Source organism: Rhinolophus sinicus, chromosome 17, assembly GCF_057876585.1.
Source record: "Rhinolophus sinicus isolate RSI-liver-muscle chromosome 17, RSI-T2T, whole genome shotgun sequence".
NCBI classification, from domain to species: domain Eukaryota; kingdom Metazoa; phylum Chordata; class Mammalia; order Chiroptera; family Rhinolophidae; genus Rhinolophus; species Rhinolophus sinicus.
The window spans coordinates 11,434,751-11,448,665 of NC_142517.1; the positions used below are offsets into that span (position 1 = coordinate 11,434,751).

The window sequence follows — 13,915 nt, forward strand, 5'->3', positions numbered from 1 at the left end:
GCTAGTGATGTTAGCCATATGTGTGGAAAAGGATTTTATTTATTTAAAAAAGTAAAATAAATACAAATATCTCTAACCAATCCTGCATACCTGCTAAGTGCCAGGCACTGTTCTTGCGCTTTTGGGATGCAACGATGACTAACACATAGTCCCCACCTTCAAGGGTCCTGTAGTGTAGCCCGTCTGTTCTCACAGTGTGGCCCCTAGACCAACAGCAGCCGAGAACCTGTTAGAAATGCACATTCTTGGGCCCACCCCAGACCTACTGAATCAGACACCCTGGGGTTGGGGCCCAGCAGTGTGAGTTTTAACAAGCCTCTCCAGCTGGAGAGATAGATTCATTCAATACAGTCTGGACAGAGTGGCTGAATGCATATCCAGTATATAGAGGAGTAATTGGGGAGATGAATTTGACACCAGTGGAGAGTCAGGTAGGTCTTCAGATGGATGAAGTTCAAGTTAAGTTTTAATCGGTGAATGGTGGTTCCTAGGATGAGTAAGCGAGAGAAGGAGAGCACTTTCAAGTCACATAAACAGAGAACCATGTGCAAAAGTGCAGAGCAATTAAAGGACTTGTCGCTTCTGAGGATCACACTTATTATTATTGTCGTTATGTTGTTGTTATTACTATTATTCTTCTGTTGGGGGACATAAGATGAGCTAAGCTGGCAAGATCAGTGGCCAGATCATGCTGGGAAGTTTGGCCTTTCTCCTGGAAAATAACCAAATGGGTTTTTAGCAGTGAAGTGAAATAATACCAGATTTGTAATTCTGTGGCATATACACACAAAAAAGGGCCGTTTAAAAAGTGGAAAAAATTTTTACGACACGTCCAAAACTTAAACGGAGAGTGAAGGAGGAAAAAAAATAAAGAATTTAATTCTTGCTATTTATAATAGTAACAAAATTCTTTTAATAGACGACTTTTTATGGCAGTTTTAGGTTCACAGCAATACTGAGCATAAGGTACAGATTTCCCAGACACCCCTTGTCCCCACACCTACGTAGCCTCCCCCTTTATCAGTATTCAAAACCAAGGTGGTACGTTTGTTAGAACTGATGAACCTACATTGACACGTCATTGTCATCTAAAGTCCATAGTTTATATTAGGGTTCACTGTTGGTCTCATACATTTTATGGGCTTGGACAAAGTTATAATGACATGTATTTATCATTATAATTATCATACAGAATAGTTTCACTGCCCTAAAAATCCTGTGTTCTGTCTCTTCATGCTCACTTCCCTCCCCCAAACTCCTGGCAACCACTGATTCTTTTACAGTCCCCAGTTTTGCCTCTTTCAGAATGTCATATAGTTGGGATCCTACAGTATGCAGCCTTTTCAGATTAGCTTCTTTCACCTACTCATAGTAATATGCATTTACGTTTCCTCCGTGTCTTTTCATGGCTTGATAGCTCGTTTCTTTTTAGTGTTGAATACTATTCCATTGTCTGGAGGCACCGCAATTTATTTATCCATCACCTACTGAAGGACATCTTGTTTGCTTCCAAGTTTTGTGATTATGAATAAAGCTGCTATAAACATCTGTGTGCAGATTTTTGTGTGGATGTCAGTTTTCAACTCCTTTGGGTAAATCCCGAGGAGTGTGGTTGTTGGATCATATGTTTAGTTTTTTTAGCAACTGCCAGATTGTCTTCCAAAGTGGCTGTGCTGTTCTGCATTTCTCTAGCAATAAATGAGAGTTCCTGTTGCTGCACGTACTTGTCAGTATTGGATGTCAGTGTTTTGGATTTTGGCCATTCTAATAAATGTGTAGTGGTATCTTATTGTTATTTTAATTTGTATTTCCCTGATGATATATGATGTGGAGCATCTCTTTATGTGCTTATTTGCCATCTGTATATCTTCTTTAGTGAGGTGTCTATTAAGGTCTTTCACCCATTTTTTTAATCGGGTTGTTTGTTTTCTTATTGTTGAGTTTTGAGTTCTTAGTACATTTCAGATAACAGTCCTTTATCCGGTGTCTCTTGCAAATACTTTCTCTCAGTTTGCGATTTGTCTTCTTATTTTCTTGAGATTGTCTTTAACAGAGCAGAAGTGTTTACTTTTAATGAAGTCCAGCTTGTCAGTGATTTCTCTTATTGGTCTTGCTTCTGATGGTGTATCTAAAAAGTCATTTCCACACCCAAGATTAGCTAGGTTTTCTCTTGTTATCTTTTATGGTTTTGATTTTTAGTTTTATGCTTTTGCATTTGACTTTTAAGTCTGTGATCCATTTTGCGTTGATTTTTGTGAAGGGTGTTAGGTCTGTGTCACTCCTCTTCTTTTTTCATATGGATGTCCAATTGTTCCAGCAACATTTGTTGAAAAGACTGTATTTTCTCCATTGTATTGTCTTTGCCCCTTTGTCAAAGATCAGTTCACTATATTTATGCAGATTTATTTCTGGGCTCTCTGTTCTTTTCCATTGATCTATTTGTCTCTTCTTTTGCCAGTACCACACTGTCTTGATTACTGTACAGCTTTATAGAAAGTCTTGAAGTTGGGCAACATCAGTCCTCCAATTTCGTTTTTATCCTTCAAAATTATTTTGGCTGGTTAGGGTTTTTTCTTTCTCCACATAATCTTAAAGAATTTTAATTCTAAAAAATACAGATAGAAAATACATAGACAAATTTAAAATTAGAAAATACTAGAAGGAAAAAATCAAAGCTAATACTAGCTCAACACAGATTAAACTGTTGTTTACCTTTCAGGTATACTTTGGTGTACTCTTTTTTTTCTCTGTCTGTTTTTTGTTTGTTATCTAATGTATGTATCATAAATAAATTTAAATTCTAGCTTGATATTTTCCCCCATTTAATGGGAAAAATGGTTGTGATGCAAATTTTCTTAAATACTTTGTAAACATTATTTTAGCCAGTGTTATTTTAACATGCCATGCTATACCGGGCTTGCTTGACTTTAATTTGCATGGATTGATTATGCTCCATTTAGGGTTTGATGAGTGTATTAGTCAAGGTTCTCCAGAGAAACAGAACCAAAAGGAAACATAACACACACACACACACACACACACACACACACACACACACACACACAGAGAGAGAGAGAGAGAGAGAGAGAGAGAGAAAGAGAGAGAGAGAGAGAGAGAGAGAGAGAGAGAGAGAGAGAGAGAGAGATATTTATTATAAGAATTGGCTCATGTAATTATTGGAGGCCAGGATGTCCCATGGCCTGCCTGGTATCTGCAAGATGGAGAACCAGGGAACCCAATGGCATAATTCAGTATGAGTCCGAAGGTCCGAGAACCAGGAGCTTAGATATCCAAGGGCAGGAGAAGATGGACATCCCAGCTTAAACAAGAGAGAATTCGCCCTTCCTCTGTCTTTTTGTTCTATTCGGGCCCTCCGTGATTGGACGATGGCCACCCACACTGGGCAGGGGGAATCTGTTTTACTCAGTCTACTGATTTAAATACTAATCTCTTTTAGAAACACCCTCACAGACACACCCAGAAATACTGTTTTAGCAGCTGTATGGGCATCCCTTCACTTAGTCATGTTGACACATAAAATTAACCATCACAGTGATGGATATGGAAGAGAGATTTATCATGGGAATTTACCCTGTGCACTTGCAGGAGCTGTTAGAATTTGGGGAAGTCTGTTGTCTCTGCTTCTCAATGAGCATGTAGTCAGGAAGAAAAGTCGCAGGTGGAGCAAAGAGAGCCAGGACACACTGGAGCCCATGTCTATCTCTCATCATCTCCCACCTTGATGATGTGGGGTGATTTGTAGAAGACGCCATGCTCTTACTCTTGGAGCTACACATGTGCCGTGCTTAGGAACTGGAAGGGTTGTGGCCCTGTTGCAGCCCCATAGGAAGCTCACCACCCTGACATCCCACCTGCTTTTCCACTTGTGCTTTCATATCCTGGGCCAACTTCCTTTATGGCAGACCCTAAGTGGATAAAAGCCAGGAGAGGGAATTCTGGGAAATGTAGTTCCCACATAGCTACGATGACGTGATTTAAAAAAATCCAGTGCTTATCTCTCATTCTTATTCTACTGTTATGAAACACTGCAGTGGAAGTCTTTATTTCCATATGGTGCTTTTTCTAAAGTTTCGATTATTTCCTTAGACTAGATCCTCACAAGAGAAACTATTGGGTCAAAGAGTCTGTACATTTTTAAGAGTCTTTACATGTTGCCAATTTACACAAATAAGTTGTATCAGTGACAACAGCAGAACAGACAATGACAAGTCTTATCTTTCTGCACCGTGGCTGGTACTGAGCACTGTATTCTCTCTTCTTTAGCATCTTCAGGTTTCCATTTGAATTGTTTATTTCCATCCTTAAAGGTGAAAGTATTAAAAAAAATTACATCGACTTTGCAACAATTAAGGCTGGTGGAAGGCATGTGCTTTGAACCTTGAGAGAATCAATTAATGGATGTTGTAATAGGTAAACCTCCCTTTCCTATTTTGGGGACTTGCTAATCATTAATAGCAATAAAATTAGAGGGATAATTAGTTGACACAGATATAGGAATGAGTATTAGCAACTGCAGTGAAAGTTAGACGCTCACTTGGTGCAAAGTTGCAAAGTTCTTTGTAGCCACATTCAGTTTCTATAGCATATTTTAGGATAGTTTTTGATTGCAAGGGGCCGATTATTTACTTTCTCTTTTTAAAAAGTGTGTTTTTTTCTCCCTAAAAGGATACTTTTAATTTTAATTGGTGACCTCCAATCCTAAAAACATAATCTGTTGTTTTAATTTCCCTTGGTGCTTGTCTTTTCCTGTGTAACATCTGTCTTGTTCATTGCATCCTCCCACGTCACAAAACTCTTCTTACTGTGCAGACGACTTTTCTTCCTAGTTAATTGTCACTAGGAGCTGGCATGAAAACCCAAGCTTCATGAAAACCAAGGTTAAAAATACATGTTGTCTATGACTATGTACAGAATATTTAGGCTCTCTGCGTAGTGGCTTTTGTCAGTATGGCTTACCAAAGGACTTGAACGAGTTTGTGAATCAGATATTAGACCAAATTCCACTGACATATAAGTTATAAGTCATATTTAATATTCCCTTTAACGAATGAACCACAGTTGCTTCCTCCCATTCCCACAATTAAACAGCCCACCCTCTGACCCAGTTTGCACATAAATCAAACTTACATTTTCATAAACCATAAAAATTGACTATGTATGTTTTCTAACTCAAGCAAGTAGAATTGAGATTTCTTGACTTGTGATTGGGTGCTTAGTCCTACTGAAAATACAATGATTTCATGGAGCCCCAAGCCCAGGAAGTTAGTGTCTCATTTGGGGAAAGGAATGTGGGATAGAGTTCATTCCTACCCTAGCGCCACAAAGTGTCAAAGAGTGGTCCTTGGGACCAACAAGGCACCAGCATCATCTGGGAGTTGGTGAGAAGTGCAGACTCTCAGGCCAGAATCTGCATTGCCACCAGCCCCCTGGTTGATTCCTAGGCTCACTTATATCTGAGGAGTGCTGTCCTGGAGAAAGCAGCCTGACCTGTACTGCACCCATCGCCAGCTAGCTCTTGCAGCCCCCCCTTGCCTTCTGCAGGGCTTTGTTCTGGGAAGACTCAGACCCGTGGAGTGGCCTCCATTTTATTGATCGGTGTGCTGATCAGACCTGCGGAGATTTGTTAAAATTCTTGAAATTCCTTGGAAGCAGTGACTTCAGTCCGTCTGATTTCTCCATTAGTGAAGTCTGACCGAGCAGAGGCTGCTCTCCTGTTTTCAAGGCATTCCTCTGGGTCTGGGAGGGTCATGCTGTAGAGTGTGGCTAGGACAGGACTTAAGAGATGTGAGTTGGATTTTTTTTTTAAAGTTGTTTTTAATTGTGGTAAAATACACATAACATAAAATTCACCTTCTTAACTAGTTGTCTGTGTAGATTTCAGTGGTGTTAAGTATATTCACATTATTGTACAACCAATCTGCGGAACTCTTCACCTTGCAAAACTGAAACTGTCCATTAAATGCTAACACCCCATTGCTCCCCTCCCCCAACCCCTGAGAACCACCATTCTACTTTCTGGTTCTCTGAATTTGACTCCTCTGTATAAGTGGAATCATATAGTATTTGTCATTTTGTGTCTGGGTTCTTTCACAGAGCTTGATGTCCCCAAGGACCATCCATGTGGTAGCATGAGACAGGATTTCCTCTCCTTTTATGGCTGAATAATATTCCATTTTGTGTATAGACCATATTTTGTTTATCCATTTATCTGTCGATGGACCCTCGGGCTGCTTCCCCCGTTTGGCTATTTTGTGTGAATAATGCTGTTGTCATTGAGTCTCTATCAACTGCCTGTGAGACCTTAGACAAGTCATTGAACTTCTGCATCTCAGTTTCTAGTACTTTAAAAATAAGAAGCTCAGACCTGATGTTCTCAACGCATTCTTTTAAGATCTGGTTATAGTCTACTAAATAAAATCAAACCTGTATTTATTTTTTTTTTTTTAAAGAAAATCATGTGTTTTCTGAAAGATTTCCATGGTTTCTTCTAATTATACTATTTAGCTTTCTTGAGCAGATTTAATTTTTGAATATCCTTAACAGCAGAACTTGTACAATTTTTAAAAAACGTCTTACTAAGATATAATTCACATACCATGCGATTCACCCATTGAAAGCATACAATCCAGTGGGTTTTAGTATTCCAGGGAGGTACAGTCATTACCACAGTCAATTTCAGAACATTTTTATCATGCCCAAAGAAACCCTGTACCCATCAGCAGTCACCCCCCGTTTCCCTCCAGATCTTCTCTCTTCCTCTGTCTTAGACAATCACTCATCTACTTACTGTCTCTGTGGATTTTCCTATTCTGGAAATTTCATATAAATGGGATCATAAAATATGTGGTCTTTTGTGACTGGCTTCTTTCACTCACCATAATCTTTTCAAGGTTCATGTACAACCTTCTAGGGTGGCAACTGGTCTCACACGTGAGGGGTTCATTTATCACCAAATGACTGTTCATACTGCCATGAGCCGGATATAGGGTTGGGCCTGCAGACGCAGCAGTAAATACCAGACACAGCCCCGGGCTGCAAAGAGCTCTTAGTCTTGTGGCGAAGATGGGCTTTAAGTTGAAGTGTTACACTGATATTCATCACAAAGTGATGGGAGAAACCTTGGGTATTCTCAAAGTGTATAACGGGGGAAGGAAAAAGGAGACTGCTCTTCCTGAATGTTCACATCTTCAAGACGGTGTTGTCTGCAGATCTCATACCTGGACATCCCTTCAATCAGTGTTTATTAAGTGGCTCTATTAGGTAATGATGATGTGCCAAAGAGTCTGTGTCTTTGAGAAGCTCACCCTGTCATGACCAAACCTGTCATGGGGCAGGTTGCCGTGTGTGCTGAGTGCTGGTCCAGAGTGATGCTGGAGCATGGGTAGTTGTCTCGGAAGCATTCAAGGGAATCTTTAGGGAGCGATGGTGACACTTGGATTTTGAGATTTTGAAAGATGAGTAAAATTTCTTTGGGAAGCCACTATGTGCATGGGGGAACAGAACTTCTTAGTAGAGTTTACTAGCAAAAGTGTGAGGATCTCAGTGTGTCATGGGGTTGGGACATCAAGGAGCCTGGTGTGGCCACAGTGTGGGGAATAGCTTAGGAAGGAGGCCGGGAGGGCAGGTCGCTTCTAGTTTGTGAAGTATCTCCAAGCAAAGGTTAGAAGCTTTATCCTGTAGACCTCAGATTTTCAACCTTTAATCTGAGCACCCTTACCCCCATTTGAGGCAGCTAATGTGTTCCCCTCCTAACTAGGACTCACCATGACTGGCAGTGGAGGTGACATATCCTATAGAGACCCTTCTAGAGGGCACTAGAATCTTCTGGAAGGCTCTGTCTCCTCTGGAGTGTCAATGATGAAGGCATCAGGGATTTTTAAAGGAGTAACTGGTCAGCTATTTCTTTTAGAGTCACTGGGACATAGAAACACAAGAAGTTAGGAGATAGGCAGGGAGGAGCTGAATGGTACGAGCTGCTCCAGGGTATAAAGTTTTCCTGGGCCCAGACTTAGAAGTGGAGAGGGAAGGTATGAGCTGCCTGCCATTTCTGGGTTGTAATTGTCATGCTATAGTGCTTGATAAATAGATGTGAGACCGTGGGCAAGTCCATCAGAGCTCTAGGGCCTGTTTCATCATATATCACCCACCTTGGCATGTAGGATTCTATGACATGATGAAAAATGTTGTGGCCTGCCAGGTCCAGTCTTACCATTTCGAGGCAATCTGTCTGTATGTTTTGATGCATCAGTACCAGGACTGTTTGTAGTTTTATCCCTTTCTTCATCCACATTTATTGCGTGCCCCTATCTCATGTCTGTGTGCATTCAAAGATAGATGTGTTCCCAGCCTCAGGTGGCTCACACTGTACCCAGGGATGTAGCACAAAGTTGCAGACTTAGAGTTCAAATGTCAGCCGGCTTCACTAGCATGTGGGTTCAAAGAAGTTGCATTGGGATGATAATTAAAGTTCCCATCCTGGCTGGTATCTGGGCCCATGGAACGCTTGTTCACCTGCAGCGTCCCTCAGGATTTCTGCAGATTCCCAAAGGATGGCATCGAATGTAGCTGAGGCTGATCCCAGTCGGTCACAGCCACTAGGAGCATTTGCCTTGTCCTTCGTCTCTTGCCGTGCCTCCCTCTGGCAACCCCGTGCTCTAGGAACTGCCTGCAGGACTGTTGCTCGAATCCTTATGATGAGAATATCCAAGGTCTGGCCAAGGGGCGCTCTGTGTGCATAAGTGCTGGAGAATGGTTCTCTGACACCTGGGATTTTGTCATCTGGGAACTGAAGCGGCAGTGTTGGGTCCCTGAGACTGGCCAAGCCTCAGGATCCAGCTCCTTCAAGGTCTACCCTAAATAATCCTCCACCACCAAGTTACTCTATCATGGTACCCTACTTATTATAGTACCCGTTATGGTCTCAAATGATATTTCCTGTTTAGTAGTGATAATCTATTATTTCATTCTTACGTGCATCCCGACAGCCTCTCACTGAATCCCGACAACAGCTCCATAACGGGTTGAGCAGCTTATCCCAGGACTCAAGGGCCAGCAGTCTGGACTCTGGACTCCGTGTTGTGTATTAATTGTGTCTTTACCTACAAGAATATCAATTCTGTGGACCTCATCTCACATCCCCAGTGCCGAGAACATTGCTTCTTAGTAGGCTTTCAAGAGATGGCGAATGAATGAGTGAGTGGTCAGGAAGATTTCCTTGAGGCGATAAGGTCTGGACTAATGAGTACAGGAATCGCCAGGTAGGGTGGAGGTGGAGGTACAGAACATTCCTGGCTGCAGTCATGGGTGGTGTGAGCTCGGGCATGAGGAGGTCATGTGCTCTGAGGATCCTGAAGGGGGAAGTGAGGGAGACCAGGCTAGAGAGGTAGGTAGATGGGCATCTCCAGAAAGGATGTTTCTGTTCTGTGTGTGGGTTGAATTCCCAGCAGAGTCCTTTTAAATGGGATCAGTAAGCCAGCTTCATTAGAATTGAGGATACTTGTGAAAAAACACCATATTGCTTCAGGGTCTGGGTGAGGGGTGTGGGAATCTGTATTCTGATACTCTGGCCAGGTAATGCTTATTCAGTAACAACAAAACAACAAGTCAGGTGGTCATTTCAGTTGTAGAGTTCAGCTCTAAATTGGTGCTTCCTTTTGGACAATCTTGCATGCTTAATGAGTACCTATGTTGGATATATCTTTAGAAGCTTTAGGGTAATTAGTTGACTTGCATATGGGATACTGGAATATATGTTTAAAATGGCACATCAGGGGCTGGCCCGGTGGCTCAGGCAACTAGCAACGGCAACTGGACCTGGAGCTGAACTGGCCCTCCACAACTAAGACTGAAAGGACAACAACTTGACTTGGAAAAAAGGCCTGGAAGTACACACTATTCCCCAATAAAGTCCCATTCCCCTTCCCCAATAAAAAATGTTTTAAAAAAAAAGACACATCAGTATACAATGTGTCACCATCCCGTTTTTATCACTCTGTTGGTTAATGATGATGCATCTTTTGCTTATTGGTAATAGTGAATTTTTTTCATTAACTTTGCTTTAATGAATAAATTTCTCATGCATTCACAGACAGGTTAAGTGAAAGAACAATAATGAACCCAAGAAAAACTCCCCATTATCGAGTGCCGTCCTTGTACTGGGTACTGTTATCCATGATATTTAATCCCCATTGTACAGAGGAGGAAGGAGGAGGCTGGCGGCATTGATGACTTGCCCAAGGCCGCAGATGTGGCAGGGGTTGAGCTGGCTCCAGAGTGGAGACTCCTGCCCAGGGTGCTGGCCAGCGCAGCTGTTCCCGGCCATATCTGGGGGAGACCATGGGAGGAGCTCAGAGGAGCAGTTTACTCAAATCTTCAGTCCGTGATTACCCACACAGACCTCTCAGTGGGGCCTGGGAGGCCTGGGACACAGCTGGGCTTCAAAGCCACCTGAGTGTGTAACCTTGACCGCCCTTTCTTTCTTTCAGCTGCAGTAAAAAGAATGGCCAGTTCTAAGAGGCCTCGCCACCCAGCTAGCTCTGAAGGGCTACTCTTTGAGACTGAGTGCTCTGTGGAGTCCTGAGCTGTTGGAAAATATTTAGCAGGCTGCCTTTCTTCTCTGGTGGTGTGTGTTTTCTTTTGTGTTTCCAGGGGCGCTCCCAAAAGAAGGTTGTTTCTCGGTTTCCTTTTCATTTGGGATGACCTCTCTAACTCCCCGTGTTTAAAGCTGGAAAAAGCTTATTGCTTTACTTTCTGATAATAGCTTCTGTGGAGTTGGCCTGAAAAGCTGCAAAGGCCTCTCCTCTCATCTCAGTCGTGTGCTGTCTGTCATCAGAGCCTGCCGCTGGGCCTCTGCCTGGAGCCACTGGGGTGGGAGAGGAGGACACCCCTGGGTATTCTTAAATCCATGGTGGTAGCTGGTTAGAAAACCCTCAATCAAGATGGCAGCTGTTTAGTCCTAGTGTAGACGCCACAGAGCCTTCTCCCCGTGTTATTGCACCAACCTCTGAATTGTTCCCTCTGCTTTTGTCTTGCCCTCCTATTGTACTGTCTCAAAGCAGTAACTGTAGGTCACCTTTTAGGTCAGACAGTGACACTTTGCCCGAAACCTCCCTGTGCTTTTCAACCTACAGCATAAAAACCAAAGTGCTTACAGTGGTTTCTGGGGCCGACAGGAGCTGCCCTCTCCCTTCCACTGTTCTCGCCTTGCTTGCTCTACACTGGCTGTTGCTCAGACATACTAGGCGAGCCCCCATCCTGGCTCTTCCCTCTACCGGGAGCACTCTGCCCCAGGTGCTCCATCCGCTCCTTCAGGTGTGGGTTCTATCGTCTTCCTTCTTCAGTGAGACTGTCCTCGGTCATCCTGTTGAAAACCACCAGGAATGTGTCCACCACATCCCTGACTCTGTAGGTAAAACGTGGCCTTGAGCGTCTGGCCTGTGCACAGGGACTGGAGGTGTGAATTGTGTGCAGGTGTCCTGGAATGTTTGCATCTGTTCTCTGCTTGGTGGCAGGAGCTTTCTTCTTGCATATTATGACGAAATTCCTATTAAAGACCGTGCCTTTCTTCCTGTGACTGTGGTGATTCAGCTGCAGACCAGGATCTTTGCTTGGGTCAGATGAAATGGTAATGTGACTCACTTTAGAGGCCACTACACGGTGTCCCAAAATGGTCCCCCAAATTGTAATACAGTGGTACCTCGGTTTTCGAACGTCTCCGTTGACGAACATTTTGGTTTATGTACGCTGTAAACCTGGAAGTAAATGCTTCTTTTCGAACACACCTCGGAAGTCGAACATGTCACGCGGCTTCCACTGAGTGCAAGATCCTGAGGCCTAGCTGTCGGCTGTTTTCGAACGTTTCAGAACTCGAACGGTCTTCCAGAACAGATTATGTTCGAAAACCGAGATACCACTGTAGCATTGAAGATCCTTGTATGCCAGCCGTCAGGCCTTCTCAGGCTGTTACATGTGTTGTAGACTTCAACTCTAGTTACTAATGGGTTGTGGTGAGGCATGTGTATTAAATAAATTCCTAAGTTTATCTTGGCTTTATGGGACATATTTAGATCTCATAAACCAACAGTAGGTTAATACTCCTGGATTCAGGGGCTTAAGTTTCAGGTAGAATGAGAAACAGGTAGGTTGGTAGAATGGAAGTTCTTACTGTGCCACAAGCATCTGTTTACAGTTGGGTCTGATCAGGTTCTCAGGTGGGGAGGAAGGTCAGTTTGGACTCCCTACTCTTTCCCAGTGTTTTAATTGTATTTCCTCATTTCCGATTTCGGTACATATCCATTGATTGATTCACAGTGTGTGAAACAGTGGAGTTGTTGTTGGGTTTACTGGGGTTGATTACTGTCTTCAGGGAACTTATAATTTGCTGGGGTAGGTAGACATGGTCATCAATACTTAACACATAAGCCTTGATACAGACAGTCCCTGACTTAACGATGGTTCAGCCTAGGAGTTTTCCACTTTATGATGGAGTGAAAGTCATACGAACTCAGTAGAAACCTACGCTGATCTTTGAAATGTGATCTTTTCCTGGGCTAACGATATGTGGCAGGATATGTCGGGATGTTGGGCAGCGGCAGCGAGCCGCAGCTCCCAGTCAGCCACGTGATCACCAGGGTCAATAACCAATACTTTACAGTGTCTTCACTATGTTAGATGATTTTGCCCAGCGGTAAGTGTTCTGAGCATGTTTAAGGGAGGCGAGGCTAAGCTATGATGTTCAGGGTATTAAATGCATTTTCAACTTAGGATATGATCAACTTATGATGGGTTTACTGGAATGTAGTCCCATCATAAATCAAGGAGCATCTATAAGCAAAGTGGGGTAAAAGCCCTGAGCAGGGTGATCACTTTGTGCAGGGAGGAGTAAAGATCGCTTTGCGGGGTACCTAGCACTTGAAGCAGATCCTGCAGCGTAAGTAGACGTTTTACAAGAATTGAGGTGTGGGGCTCTCTGGTCACATGTCCTACCTTAAAGATGACACCAAAAGTCAAGAAACCTAAGAAGTCAACCTGAATGTTTGAGTTGGACCTTTCTCATCCAGTAGAAGATGGAATTTTTGATTCTGGAAATTTTGCACAGTTTCTACAGGAGAAAGTTCAAGTCCATGGAAAAACTGGAAATCTGGGGAATGTTGCTCACATTGAATGCTTCACGAACAAAATCACGGTTGTTTCTGAGAAATAGTTCTCTAGAAGATTTTTGAAGTACCTTACCAAGAAATACCTTAAGGAGAACAGTCTTTGTGGTTGGCTTCCTGTGGTTGCATCTGACGAGGAGACCGACGAACTTCATTACTTCCAGATTGGTCAAGACGAAGATGGATCTGAGTCTGAGGACTAGGTGAAGCCACCCTTTATAGGACTTTGCTTACTCATGAAACAAATGAAGCATTCCAGAGAAAGGAACATCTAGAAATGGACTTTGAGTTTATCAGTGAATAAAAAAAATTGAAGAAAAATAATTGGGGGTGGGGGGCTGGGACCCATGGGGGTGGGGAAGGCATGCAGGCTGGGTGAGCAGCATGAGGGAGATGGCAGGGCGTGGAAGAGCAGGGTCCATCGCAGAGGAGGAATCGTCCTGTGGGGCTGGCGTGTAGGATTTGGAAGAGTCTGTGTGGGCGGAAGAGGGAAAGTTCAGCTGGAGTCAGGCTGGGGAGACCTTTTTAAAGGCAACACTGAGGAGCTTGAATTTCACCAGCAGAAAATGAAAAACCACTGAAAGTCTTTCAGTATGGGAGAATGATATCCACGATCCTTGAGAGGAATCCTTGGGTAACATGGGGAAGGCCGGCTGGTTGGTGGTCTAGATGGCAGGGAGGGAGTCCTGTTAGGAGCTTGTTTCCATAACTTGGTTGGTGGTGAACTTGACCTGGTTGGG

At 43.2% G+C, this 13,915-nt stretch overlaps 1 protein-coding gene and 1 pseudogene across 3 annotated transcripts in view; both read left to right on the forward strand.

Moving 5' to 3' along the window:
- The window catches only part of TIAM1 (TIAM Rac1 associated GEF 1), a 362,433-nt gene that overhangs the window by 103,943 nt on the left and 244,575 nt on the right, over positions 1-13,915 (forward strand). The gene's annotated exons all lie outside the window — the stretch shown is intronic.
- LOC109446605 (ribosomal protein eL22-like 1 pseudogene) lies at positions 13,013-13,410 on the forward strand (annotated as a pseudogene).